Consider the following 13963-nt stretch of genomic DNA (forward strand, 5'->3'; position numbering starts at 1 on the left):
CACACCTAATGACCAAAAGTAAAGTGACTTTAGAGCATAAAATTGAGATTCCTGAAAATCTTAAGGCTAAAGCAAAAGCATTGATTGAAAAGATGACTACAAAAACTAGTTCTCAACCAAAAAGTCAATCAAAAATTGAAAAAGAAGTTAAACAACTTTCTTTCAAAAAGCCTAAAGTTGAACCAAAGAAGGAATCTAAATCTAAGATTGCTCAAACTTCATTTTACTCACCCAAAAGTCAGCTTGCACCAGCTGTCAAAGGTAAGAACACCATTAAGGTTCATGTTTCATCTGTTTCTAGAACCTCTGCTCTTAAAACTATCTCTAAACATAGTTCAATATCCAAGATGTCAAAAACTAATCAAGTTTTCCTCACAAAAGAAACATCTAAGGGTATAACTAGTTATAGGGATCAGTATGGTTGGTTCACTGTTAAAACTCCAAAGAAACAGAATCCCAAATCTTCAAACAATAAAACAAAAAATCACCATCAAGTGAAAAGTTCAATGAGTAATCAAATGTGGATTTCTAATTCATCAGTTAGAAGAATTTGGAAAGCTAATGATTACAAGAAAAATGTTTCAAACAAGAAAAATATTTCAAATTTGAGTAATCTAGCTAAACCAATGTCAGGAATAAAATCTAAATCTTCTGCTGTGATTTCAAAACCATTAATTGTTGATTCTAATGGTATTGTGATGAATTTGAAAAATAAACCTCTTGTTCGTAAACCTCATTTGTATACCATGACCAATTTTTCTAACCTAAAAGGACCCATTCAACAGTGGGTACCGAGAACAACTTAATTTTCTTTTGTAGGTAATAAAGGTCTGTGTTACGTATTTCCACTTTGGAAGATATTCAACACATGATTCTTGAATGAGTTTCTGTTCAAAGAAACCATCTCAAATAAGTGCTCATTACCAATACGCTTACTTGCCTCTGTATGTTTTGTAAAAAATCCTCCATCTCTCTAGTTTCATTCATTATCTGTCAAACATTGATGCTATGCTTACGTGTAATATGTTTTATATCATGCAATGTTTGAGGGGGAAAGAAAGGATAATTCATTAATCGAGGGGGAGTTTGTGTATTTGCACTATTTAATTAGAAACTCATTATTATTTAGAAAAACAAAATATAAAATTTGAAAATTAGAAAAACAAAATATAAAATTAAAAAAATTAAAATTTAAAAAAAAGAAGGAACCAATTTAGCCCATTTTAAATTTAAACCAATTTTTTTTACCCAACCCAGTTTAACAAACCCGACCCATTTTCCTTATCTTTCTCTTTAAGGAGGGAAAAAACATCATTGTTCTTTTCTTATCTAATCACATATACCCGTAAAAGCTAAAATCATCATAAAATTTTTTGTCGTTGATCATCAAAAAGAAGTTAAGAGTTTTGTTTCAAATCGTTCTGTGATCATTTCTTTCCATAACATCATCTAATTTCAATCACATCCACAGGTACTATTTCAAAATTAAATGTAGATCTCATTTTTTCGATTTTTCTTGAATTTCTCATTTCTGTTAGTGATTCTGTGTTGACAATGTGAATTAGAAGCATGTTTAGGATATGTGTAAATGATTATTACATGTTTAAATGCTTTATTTGATGTTTTTGAAAATTCAAAAAACCTTTCCCCCCTGTTCTTGCGAAAATATGATCAGAGTATGTTTTTAAAAGGTTTGATGTGTTTCTGTTTAGATAATTTGTGTTATGATAATGTTAGTTTGCATTATTCAAATGTTATGCCATGCTCAAATTTCAGTTTGATCCATTGCATGTGAATTTAGATGTATGTTTGGCTAACTGAAATAGTGTTTGGCAAAGATATTTCATTTTAGAGTTGTTTGCTTCTAAAACGATCTAAATTTAGATCGTTTTGATTTCTAAACGACTTGGAAGTAAAATAAGTTTACCATTCAGCTTTCCTGTTCACCTTTCATGTTAATTCATTGTTAATCCCTTGAGACTGAGACCAAAACGATCTAATTTGGATCGTTCTTGGGTCTGATCGCTGTGTGGTTTGAAAGTGTGTTTGGAATTCAATTGATGGGTAACTGAATTCTTATGAATTCGGTTCGCTCAAATCTGATACTTTTAATGTAAAGAGAGATCATGTATTTGATGTCACTTTATGTTTTCAAAAAAATGAAGTGAAGTTTTTCTTAAAAGTTTTAAAACGATCTAAATTAGATCGTTTCATTTTTCTTCACTTCAAAAGTGTTTTTAAACTGACAAAACCTAAAACGATCTCTTTTATTTTTTTTTTCCCATTCTTAAACTTTTTCTCTCAAAAGGTTTAAAACGATCTCTTTTAGATCGTTTCACCTTCAGTTTTCCATACTTCATTATTTTTTTCCTTAAAGCTTTCAAAACGATCTAAATTTAGATCGTTTCATTTCCTTTTAACTGAGTATTACTCAGAACGATCTAATTTACATCGTTTTGATTTTCTATACTTAGAAAAAAAAAAATTTCCTTTCAAAATTTTTATTTTCCTTTTATTCTTGTGTGGTGTGACAAATTGCTTTGTATGATCATATAATTGTCACATATTTTGGAATACGAGGAATCAAACGCCTTTATGTACTTCCTTATTATTCTCAAATATATCATACTTATATGATTATATCTAATTTTCAAAGTTCGATACATATCAAAGTATATAAGAGTACAAAGAATCGATCGCCTTTGTGAACTTCTTTGTAAATTTATATATGGAAAATATGTGTTTAACTTTTCTGTGTTTATTTTATCATTACAAATGATTTATAAAGGATACACTGAGTTGATCGCCTTTGTGAACCTCTTTGTATCTTATATAACTTGTTTGTGTGAACCTTGTTATTTGCTATTCAAATATTATTTTTCTGTGTGTGTTAAATGTTTTATGTCTTAAAATCAGAAAAATATAAAAATAATGGATCATCAAGAAGAGGTTGAACATGATGAAGAGATTGCCATTAATGAATCGATTGAAGAAATTCTCACAGGCGGAAATTCCATCAATATGAGAAATAATAGATATCTGAATGATCCTTTCAATGCTCCCGGCTTTCCAATCATTTCAGCAATCTTCCACAATCATCCTCTTACTCATGCTCTCACAGTAAATGTTGATCTTGCTGAATCACATTTATTTGATATGTGGAGATCTATTATCTTTGTGCAACCAGAAGATCCATCTTCTTCAAGGACTAAAGCCAAAGTTAAATCTCCAGAACTTCGTCGACAAGGCCATTTTCAATTTGAACTTCGTTCTGGAGAAAATACATATGACTTCGAATTCAATTTAGATGATTTCAGAAGATATTTAAGGCTACCAGAAGCAAACTCAAATGGGAGAAATGATTATGATACATTTGAGTCAAATGAAGTAATGTTTGCTGCCTTGATATCACTTGGCTATGACGGTCCTTTGACAAAAACAATTGATTTCAAGCTGAAGAAGTTTCCAAGAATTTGGTACTATGTGTTTTCTGTTCTCAGCAACTGTTTTCATCCATATACAAGAGGAATGGATAACATGACCCAGACAATGCTGTACATCTTTTATGGGCTTGTGTTCAATCAGCACTACGATATTGCTCAACTTCTTTGGGATCAGCTGATAGTTGCAGTAAATGGAAAAATATCTGCTCCTAAGAAGTACATTCCATTCATCAGATTTCTCTCAGCAATTCTCCATAGTATAATCAGAACCAAGAAGCACAGTCTAAGGCTTCTTGCAACTGGGAAAGTTATTCTACATGCTTTCAAGTTTGTCAGAGATTCAGGTATTCCCACTACCTGATTCCATCATTCTTACTTGATATGGTTCCTGATTCTGATGATGCCAAGAAGGCATACTTGGACTGGATTAGAACAACTCTGGGACCGGTAAACCTCCCGGTTCCTACCCAAGTTGTGCATAGGTTGCCTAGTGAGGGGTCAAAGAGGAAAAGAAAAGAGCGTGAGGGTGAATCCAGTTCAGGTAGGCTTAAGAGTAAGAAACAAAGAAGTGAGAAATTTGTATTGAAGTTAAGCAAGAAAGTGTATCAGCAGAAGAAGAAGGGAAGTTCATCTAAGAAAAAGCATTTAAAAAGAAAACAACCAGCTGAACCTTCTTCTCCTACATCTTCTGAGGAAAGTGTTTCTGAGTCTGGGACTCCAAAACCATTAAGAACACCACCTCCTATAACCTCAACCATCAGAAGATCACAATCACCAAAAACACCTTCACCACCTAGACATTCTTCACCAATTCAAACAACTCCACTTCCTGAAATTCTAACACTAGATCCTCCAGCAATGCCTCAATCACAATCAATTCCAACTCATATTCCTTCATCAACAATATCTACAACTGTTTTACTATCTCCTCCACCGACATACCTTCAAGGCCGCAGGAAGTCCATTCCTGTTCATATCAAAAAGAAAACATTCAAAAGATCTCGCTTTGAGTATGATCGTTTTTCACAAGCTGAACTAGAAGATGTGGCTGTTTCTGATATTGATTCATCTGATAATGATGCAAATCAGTTTGCTGATGATGTCATGGACATCCCGGAGGAACAAGGTGGAAATGAGGGAGGAGTTGAAAATTTTCGAGAGGATGAGAGGTCAGGGCTAGGTATAAAGCAAAAAGAAAACGTTGGCCTTCCATTAGTCAAAACCACATATACTCGTCGGGTTTGACCTAGGTTAGAAGACAAGAGCTCCCAACTCTTACAAGGTCAAACCTCCTCTAGCCATTCGGAAGTCTCTCAACAGACTGACGTCTCATTTCAGCATGGGCAAAATCCACGTAATCCATCCCAGTCTCCAAAGACTGTGGATGTTGAAGATAAAGAGACATCTGCCCCTCTCTTGACTATCATTTCTGCACGTTTGTCTAGAACCCCTAGGACACTTACACCGATTGTTGTACCATTTGCACATCTAAGTGATGTTGCCGGTACAAACATACAGAGCTCGGCTTCAGTGCCCTCTCGAGGATTGTTTGGAAGTCCTTCCATTGCTAACATTATACCAGCTTTGAACGAAGGCACCCGTGTAGCTGAATTGGCTCAGCGACAGTTTGATCTCTCTCGAGCTCGAGCAGTTGCTGCGGCTATTTGTGCTTTGGGTTTAACGGTTGATCTAAGTGACACCGGTGTTATGTTTGTCCACTTTCCAAAAGGTTCTGGTTGTGAAGCCGAATCATCAACTGTTGTTCAAATACTTGAACCAACAGGAAATCCTGTGACAGTTATGATGTCGTCAGGTCACTCAGTAGAACCACTTGGAACTACTGATGTGCCAGTTTCTGTTACTCCTGATACTCCGATCTCTGAATCTCCAGTTGTTGTGACACTATCACCGATTGTTCGTAATTTAGTGACTCATTTGGTTGAAGGAATTGAACAAGGTCAAGACAGTGTATTACGTGCTTTAAGATACACTATTACTGGTAAACTTCCCATGGCTCAAACCAGTTCATCACCACATAGATTGCTTACTGGTGGTACACTTAGAATTGGTTCATCTGTTGTTACTCCAATTTCTCCACCTCCATCTAGACCAACACCTTCTACACCTCATATTTCAACTGTTACAACTGTTATTCCTTTGTCTTCTCAACCAATTACATCACCAACACCCCCAGAAGTTCCAGCTTCACCAACATCAATATCTACCACAACTATTCCAATTCAACAATCATTCCCTGATCCTGATTCTCCTGATTATTCTTCAAATTCTTCATCTTCGTCAGAATCTGATATTAGTGATGCGTATCTGAATGACTATACTGCTAGTCAGCTTCATGAAAGTGGTATATCCACTGATACTCTCATTATGGCAGTCCTTCGTAGATTAAGATCTGAAGAGTCTAATCTGAACCCACCAAAGAGAGCCATATGTCATTCAATTCTTTCATATCTCTATTTCTTGGGTACTGACACTAAGCATAAGGCTGAAACTGAAGCTCTTCAAAAGAGAATCACTGAGCTTGACCAACAATGTCGACCGGCCACTATCTTAAGGAGTCGGGATGATCAAAATCCTGATGATCAACCCGAGGGGGAGAATATTCAAGATAGTGGAGAGGGTCATAACATAACACAAGAAGCAAGTGGTCAAGAAAATGTTGCTGATGTTGCTCAAAATTCTACAACAGAAGGAAATCAAGATGAAGAGATACCTGAGCAAGTAAGATTTGAAAATGTGGAAGAAGTTGAAGAAGAAGTTGAAAAGCATGATCAAACTCAAAGTGTAGATATTCCTTCATCATCTCAAGCTCATCAAGTTCATAATTCTGATTCAGATGATTTGCCTCCGCTTGTTAAATACATCTCTCATTATTACTCAACAACGTCAAGTTCTGATCGATCAAGTGATCCTGATCCGTTTCAACCAGGGAATGGGACTGATAATGATTGTGATTCTGATTCGGATGATTCTAATGATGCTCCACCAAGACCAGCTATGTCTCAAGAACAATTTGAGAAAGATATCTTTGAAGAGATTCTCTATGATCTGAAAGATACAAATAATCTTGATACACCAAGAGAGCTTAGCATGGGAGTTAGACATCCAAGAATTACTTGAGACAGAATTTGGCAAATCAATGAGGGGTATTTCTATGAGAATTATGCACAAATGCTAGATTTGAATACCAGGCCTGAAGAGTTAGTATGCATGGCAAGATACATTGAAGAAAGAGCCTTCCCGATTTATTGCTCATCTGAGGAAAGACTCAACATGACCTTGAATAGGTTGAGAACATTCTTTCTATTCAGACATCAAAATCAAAGGGATGCATACTTAGAGATGATGAATGCTGAAAGTTCAGTTAGAAGTGAAGTGTGGTATAATCAGTTTCAGAGTCCAATTAGAAGTGTGTTAACATTGTTTGCTCCTATCAAGTACCGGAACCAAAGACTTGTTGGATTTAGAGTTCGCAGAGCTGATGGTCACATTTATGTTGTTCAAGAAGAATCTTTCCAATACTTGCCAATCTCTGACATCCTCTTTCTCTATAATCAATATGCTCATCTGATTACAAAGACTCCAGATCAACTCATTGCTTATGAAGCTCTGAAGAGTCACATTCAGGCTTTAATCAGATATTATGAGTTTAATGATTTCCAAATTGGTCTAGAAAGGAGAACAAGAAGAATAAATCTCACGAGACCAAATCAAAGAGCAGGAGGATATGAATTGAATTCATATCAGATTGGAGATCCAATTGAAAAATTGGATGGATTTGTTTTCATCAACAGCTTCAGAGGAAAAATCTTTATCCGTGCATTTGATTTTCCCAAGTATTCAGATGTCACTTTGAAATATTGTTTATTCTTCCTCAGAGCCATACATGATAATCCTGATCCTTGTGAAAATGAAAACATCCAGACTCAGAGAGAAAGACACATAAGACGGATCCAAGAGACCATTGATATGCGTCAAAGGATTAGAGATCTTATTGCTGCCAGGACAATTAGACCAAGAGAAGGAATTATTCATACTGAGACAGGTTCATGGGTTCTTTGGAATCCAAGTCATGAACGAGGTCCTCATAATATTCCTCCAGTTAACTTTCAAGACAACATCAGATTGCCCGATGAACGTCCAGAAGGTGCTAACTAGCATTTCATTCCTAAGAGGTATTGGAATAACTCTTCGAATAGTTACAAGAAAAGAGCTTTCTGGAGTTCTATGAATGATAAGCCATCAACATCTAAAGCAGCTCAAGATTACCAGAAAAGAAAGAACAAGAAAAGATGAGCAGAGAAAAGAAGGAGGAGAAACATGAGGAACCGATGAAAGACAACTAAGCACTAAGGGGGAGAATGTTAGAAATTCAAAATAGTGCTTAGTTGTATTTCTTTACATTGTTAATTTGTATGTTTAATATAAGGTTGAGGGGGAGCTTATGTATTTTACTTAGAGTATAAATACCCCTCAAGCCTTAACCTTTTGTCACATTTTTTTCCTAATAACATTTCCAAGCTTTCCACACACACATATCTTCTCTCTCAATACACACACTAACACACACACATCCACCATTGTTATACACCTTACTTCTGCACCTGAACACGAACGATTTCTGGTATATTACAGTATTCATTTTGCAAATCACCAACTTGCTAAGGTGTTGGAGAGATATGGTGTTCATCATCGTTTCAGTACTTCTTATCACCCGCAAACGAGTGGCCAAGTAGAAAATACGAATAGGGCATTAAAACAAATTTTAGAGAAAACCATAGGTGATAATCCTAAATATTGGTCGAAGAAATTAGATGATGCATTGTGGGCTTTTAGGACCGCATTCAAGACTCCACTTGGGACTACACCTTAAATTGTCATTTACCTTTAGAAATAGAGCATAAAGCTTATTGGGCTCTTAGAAATTGTAATATGGATTTAATTGACAGTGGTGAATTAAGAATGTTACAATTGAATGAGTTAGATGAGTTAAGGTTGCATGCTTATGAAAATTCAAAGCTGTATAAAGAAAGAACAAAGGTTTGGCGTGATCGTAGGTTGAGAAAGAAAGATTTTAAGGTAGGTGATTAAGTCTTGTTGTTCATTTCAAAGTTTAAATTGAAACAACCTAAATTGACTTCAAGATGGATGGGACCCTATGTCATTAAACATATTTATCCTTCGGGGTATGTGGAATTGTATAAAGGGAATGGGGAAACATTTATTGTCAATGGCCATAGGTTGAAGATTTTTAATGAAGAAACTTGTGATGATGGAGTTGAGGTGGATCAGCTCTCGTTTTATGAAATTGATAAGTAATTGAGGATGTGAGTCTAGCTAACGACTCCTTAATAAATTAAGCGCTTCTCGGGAGGCAACCCGTGTGTTCTTATTTCATCTTATTTCATTTTTCGTTCTTTATATTGAAAAATCCAAAAAACATTTGAAAAATCGAAAAAACCAAAAAGATTTTTGTTTTGTTAGTTTAGTTATGTTGAGATGTGCAAGTTCCGAAGTGTCCAAAAGTGTTACAGTAAGTCATAACAAGCCAAGGTAAGTGCGAAAGGTAAGTTTGGCTAGTGGTGCGCCACACCAGAAGGGAGGTGCGCCGCACCTGAAGGTGAATCAGGAGTAGGGACTTTTCTGATAAGGAAATGCGACGCACCAACTATGGGGGTGCACCGCACCACCTATGTTTTTGACCAGATTGACCCAGTTTGACTTATGTTGACTTTTTGGATTGGGTTAGGATTCTTGTAGGGCCAAAAATCTGGGAATAAGGCTAACAATTTGTTCTTTTCTCTTCTCCTGGCACGACACAAAACACACACACATTCAAGAGTTTTTTTTCTTTGCTTCTAATAACTTTCAATTCTTAAAATCAAATTCCAATTTCTCTTTACTACTTCATTATTCTTCAAAGATGGTTAGGGGATTTTTCTCAAGGGTAAGTGTTCTTCCATTGTTATCCATTGTTCATCACTAATCCGAAATTAAAAGAAGATTTTCAAAATTAATGAGTTTAAAACGAATTACTTGAATCTTTTGAATGGGTTTTGTGTTTTTCATTAATTACATTATCATTGTACTGGTAATTTCGTTTAATTTAAAGAAATTCGGATTAGGGTTCTTGAGAAATTTGGAAATAATTTGGGGGTTTTGATGGTAGATAGGTTAGGATGGTATGTTGATGCTTGAATTAGTTTTAATTTGGATTGATTTCGTGTTGATTGTTTAGATTGTGATTGAGGTTTTTGAAAATGACATATATTTGAAATAAAGAGGGAAGTTTGTTTGTTTGTTCATGGAAAATTCTGGAATCGATTTGAAAAGAAAAGAAAAATTTTCTGAGGAAGTTGCGCCGCACCATATAGGGGTGCGACGCATATCGGGGGGTGCAGGATTTTGAAACTTCATGAGGTGCGACGTACCAATATGGGGGTGCGCCGCACCTGGTTGTCTGGAATTTTTGTTTTTGTTCGTTTTGTTTCCCGTGACTTATGTTTGCTTGCTTTGTTGTTTTTGTTTATTTTTGCAGAAAGGGAAGCAAGTGGAAAGTTCAAGTAGCAGTGAGGAATTCGTTCCCGGGATTAGGCGTGGTTATGATTTCGGTGAACCCGACCCAAATGACAACCACCGCTTTAGAGATAGTGCACTCACCTTGAGTGCCAAGACTTATCTCGCTGAACCACATGAGTGGTTGCGCTTTCCAAGAGTTACACGGAATGAGCGCATTCATTACATGAACCGTCTTCAGGACCTAAGGTACAAACATGTCATGGAACCCAAAATTGTTAGTTGGGGGGATTTTGAGAAGCTAAATATAAGAGACCATGTAATGAAAATGATTACTTGTGAGAGTAGAAATGCAAATGGTGAGATAAAAACATATAGGATGTGGGAAAATGTTTTTAGTTGTGATATGACACCGGTTCGTGAATGGTGTCTTGAGTTTTTGAGCACAATTAAAGTTGATACAAATTTGAAAAGGGAGGAGTTCTATACAAGAAAAGTTATTCATTTTCGGGCAGGGGGGGTTCAAAGGCATTGTAAGGTGCCTGAATTTGCTTACTTGACTGGGATGGTTTCGAGAGCTGAGTTGAATCATATGGATACTTATGAGTTTTTGAGAAAGGGAGTGTATGACAAAGATGTTACTGGTTTTGATGATAATAAAACAACAAAGGATTTTTGGTTTGAGATTGGTGGTAGCGGTAAGTTAGCTACGACGGTGAGTAAGGTATCCGAAATTCAGGTACCTATTTTAAAGGTTATCCACCGTATGATCACCCATTGCTTTTTGGTTCGAAATGATCACAATGAGAAGGTTTCACCCACTGATGCCTGGCTTATGAGGTTGTTTTATGAAGGTTCTCCTACTACTTTTGCTTGTGCACCTTATGTGTTAGCAAAGTATCTTGCTACACATAAGGATCGTGTGCTTGTTTGTGGGAATTTTATTTGTATGATTTTTGTGATGTTGGGGTTTGACACAAATAGGAATACAAGGAGTTTGGTGAAGGTTCCATGTAGTCATTTTGGAATCAATGATTTGATTAGTTTTGGTTTGAAATTTGAGGTAGATGGAAGGGATGTGTTTGTAAGAGATTTACCAGAGGAGCAGCGGCCGGTAGGAAAGAGGCGTAGGGAGGATGGCTCTAGTGCTCCCCAATTTGCAGCCGGTTCTTCTTCATCTTCTTTTGACTTATCTTCTTTGCAGGGGCCTGTTTTTGGTTTACAGGGATCTACGGACATGTTGCTTGATAATGCCCGGACGGCGAATAGTATGCTTCATCGAGTGCTCAATCAGCAAGAGCACTTCCGTCCAATGTGGGAGAGGCAATATGAGCAATATCATCAGCAGCAATATAGTCAAGTAGATGAGGATGAGCGCCCAGAGATCCCTACTTATACTCCTCATGAGATAGTGCCTCCTAGTCAAGGTACTTTTGATTATCTCTTTCCTTCGCAGGGCTATCAGCAGGAGACATACTCGTATAGGCCTCCCGAGTTTGATTCGGCCACTCAGACTACGGGCTATGGGATGTATACCGGTGCTCCTAGATATGGGGGAGATTTCTTTATTTATTCCACACCGGGTGGAAATGAGACTAGAGGTCATACGGGTATGGGTACTCCTCATGTTGCTCCGGGAAATGATTGGTTTGCTGCTGAGCGTAATCCTGATGGTGCTGACAGTGTTCCCTTTTGATCGACGTAGAAGTATCAATCAAAAATAAACCTAAATACCTTATACTAGATAGGGTAAGTGGGTATCGTTCCCACGAAGAGCGTCTGTGGTTATAGTCAGGTTTTAACAATTTTCGATTGGTTTTGAAAATAATAAGAAAAACTTAATTTTAATTAACTAAATTACTAGACTTAAAGATAATAAAGCAAGACAAAATTAAAAAGAGAAGTTGTAAACAATGATAAAAAGTGCATACCTCCCGAATCCCAAAAGTTGCATTAATTTACTTAATAAACTTTACCGAGTATTAATTCTAAATTACATAGACATAATTTTATTATTTGACAAGAACAATTTTGGGCACAACCTATGTTAATTATATGACCTGTCTTAATCCCTAAACTAGGTGGACTCGGCACAAATCATTAACTCGCAATAAGTTGTCTTACGAAAATCCAAATCAAATAATAGTGAATAAAATACTCAATCAGTCATATGAGTTATAATATAAAAAGAACAATGTTTACGTGACTGAAAGTAAACTTCATTAAATAAAATTAACTAACAATTGTTCATCTAGAGAGATTGCAAAAACCTTAGCCGGACATAATCTTCAAATCACTAGCGGTTGATGAGAAACGAACTTGATCCATCTGTTCGAAACTTGGCCGCTCCTCTTTTCGTCCGCAAAAATATGGGTCGCCTTTATGTATTGTCGAACTACAATACCCCACGAAATTAATTCTGCCGAATAGAATGTATATGTGAATAGTGATCGGCTCTAAATCCCTCCTCGAAATTAATGAGAGGCTCCCCAAAACTTCAATAAGCAAATAATATATATAGTCTTAGAAATCTTGATTTTCGTTTCCTTCCTGCCTACGTGAACTCTCCAACCGACGTGCCAAAAACAATACCACATATGGGCCTTTAATTTGATGTAGTCCGCAAATAGAATTGGAAGTGTTGGGCTGGTGGAATGATGAACGGCCCAAATGACAAATACATTCAACATAAAAGTCTTGTGACTCTTTGTTGTCGCCTTGTTTCTTGGCATCAGCACAAATAAATATAAATCTTCCATAGCTATTAATCTCATGTACAATGTAGTGTCATCTACCAAAACTCAACAGCATGCCATGAAATTCTATTTAGACAATGCATTTTCACTTGATCATCATTTTGAGCAACAGTTTATCCGTTTTAATTTAAACCTGAAATTCACAAAACATATATCAAAGTAGGTATATTCTATAAAAAATTAATCTATAAAATTATTTTTAGACCATTTAATATATAATCCAATTATGACTTATCAAACCTCCCCAACTTAAGTTTTGCTTGCCCTCAAGCAAATCCATCTTTTAAAATCTTTTATTATTCCTTTGGTACACAAATATGAAAAACATGACAATTAACAAAAAGAAGCTAAACCATTAAACTGAAAAACAATTTAAAATGGTTAGACAGTTTTAATCTTAAATGAAAACTAAAATGTCTATCAATACTCAAATGATTCTCAAGCCTTGATAGAACACGACTAAGTACCGCTCAATTGAAACGAAACATATCTCACAATCACACTCCAACTAACAAACTATTGGGTTGTATATTGAATAATCACTCAACGCCTAGTCGTGATGCATACTATTTTACCATAGGCTTGTTCTAGAATCAAATCTCCACCGACGTGGCGTAAGCACCAGGTACAACAATCACAAGAGGACTTTTAAAGGGTTGTGATGTTGTGAAAGGGTCATTAAAAATAAGGGATATGAAATATTTAGGATAATTGTTGTAAAATATAAAATAAAATAGAAATCAAAAATTTAAAAACATAGTCTAGTCCAACACAACCCGCGTCATTAGTTGCCATCTTATCCAACAAACCCAATAAGACGTAATTCCAACAATACAACTCAATAGACCAATAAAAACCGACACCATTGTGGTGTATTACATTCAAGACGACTTAAACAACTATAACATACCATTGTTGGCTTTAACTAACATACCAACTTACAATAATTTGACTTAAATGTAAGAAGTACCAATTGATAGTCCAAGTTCATTTTTTTCTCATTTTTTACTCTCTCTTTTTTTTTTCTTTTTCTATTTTTATGTTTTTATTCTTCTTTTTTTTCTTGTGAACTATTTTTACCCTGTCTAATTGGTATTTCATTTGAACTTTACAATGCATAAACAAATCATACTTCTACTAGTTTGATTAATCTAGACTGCTAACACAACTTAACAAACCCAAACCATCTAACTAGCATAGGCAACCAATGACCTACCAGGACTTCGACTA

The sequence above is a fragment of the Erigeron canadensis genome, chromosome 7 (assembly GCF_010389155.1).
Source record: "Erigeron canadensis isolate Cc75 chromosome 7, C_canadensis_v1, whole genome shotgun sequence".
Classification (NCBI taxonomy): Eukaryota; Viridiplantae; Streptophyta; class Magnoliopsida; order Asterales; family Asteraceae; genus Erigeron; species Erigeron canadensis.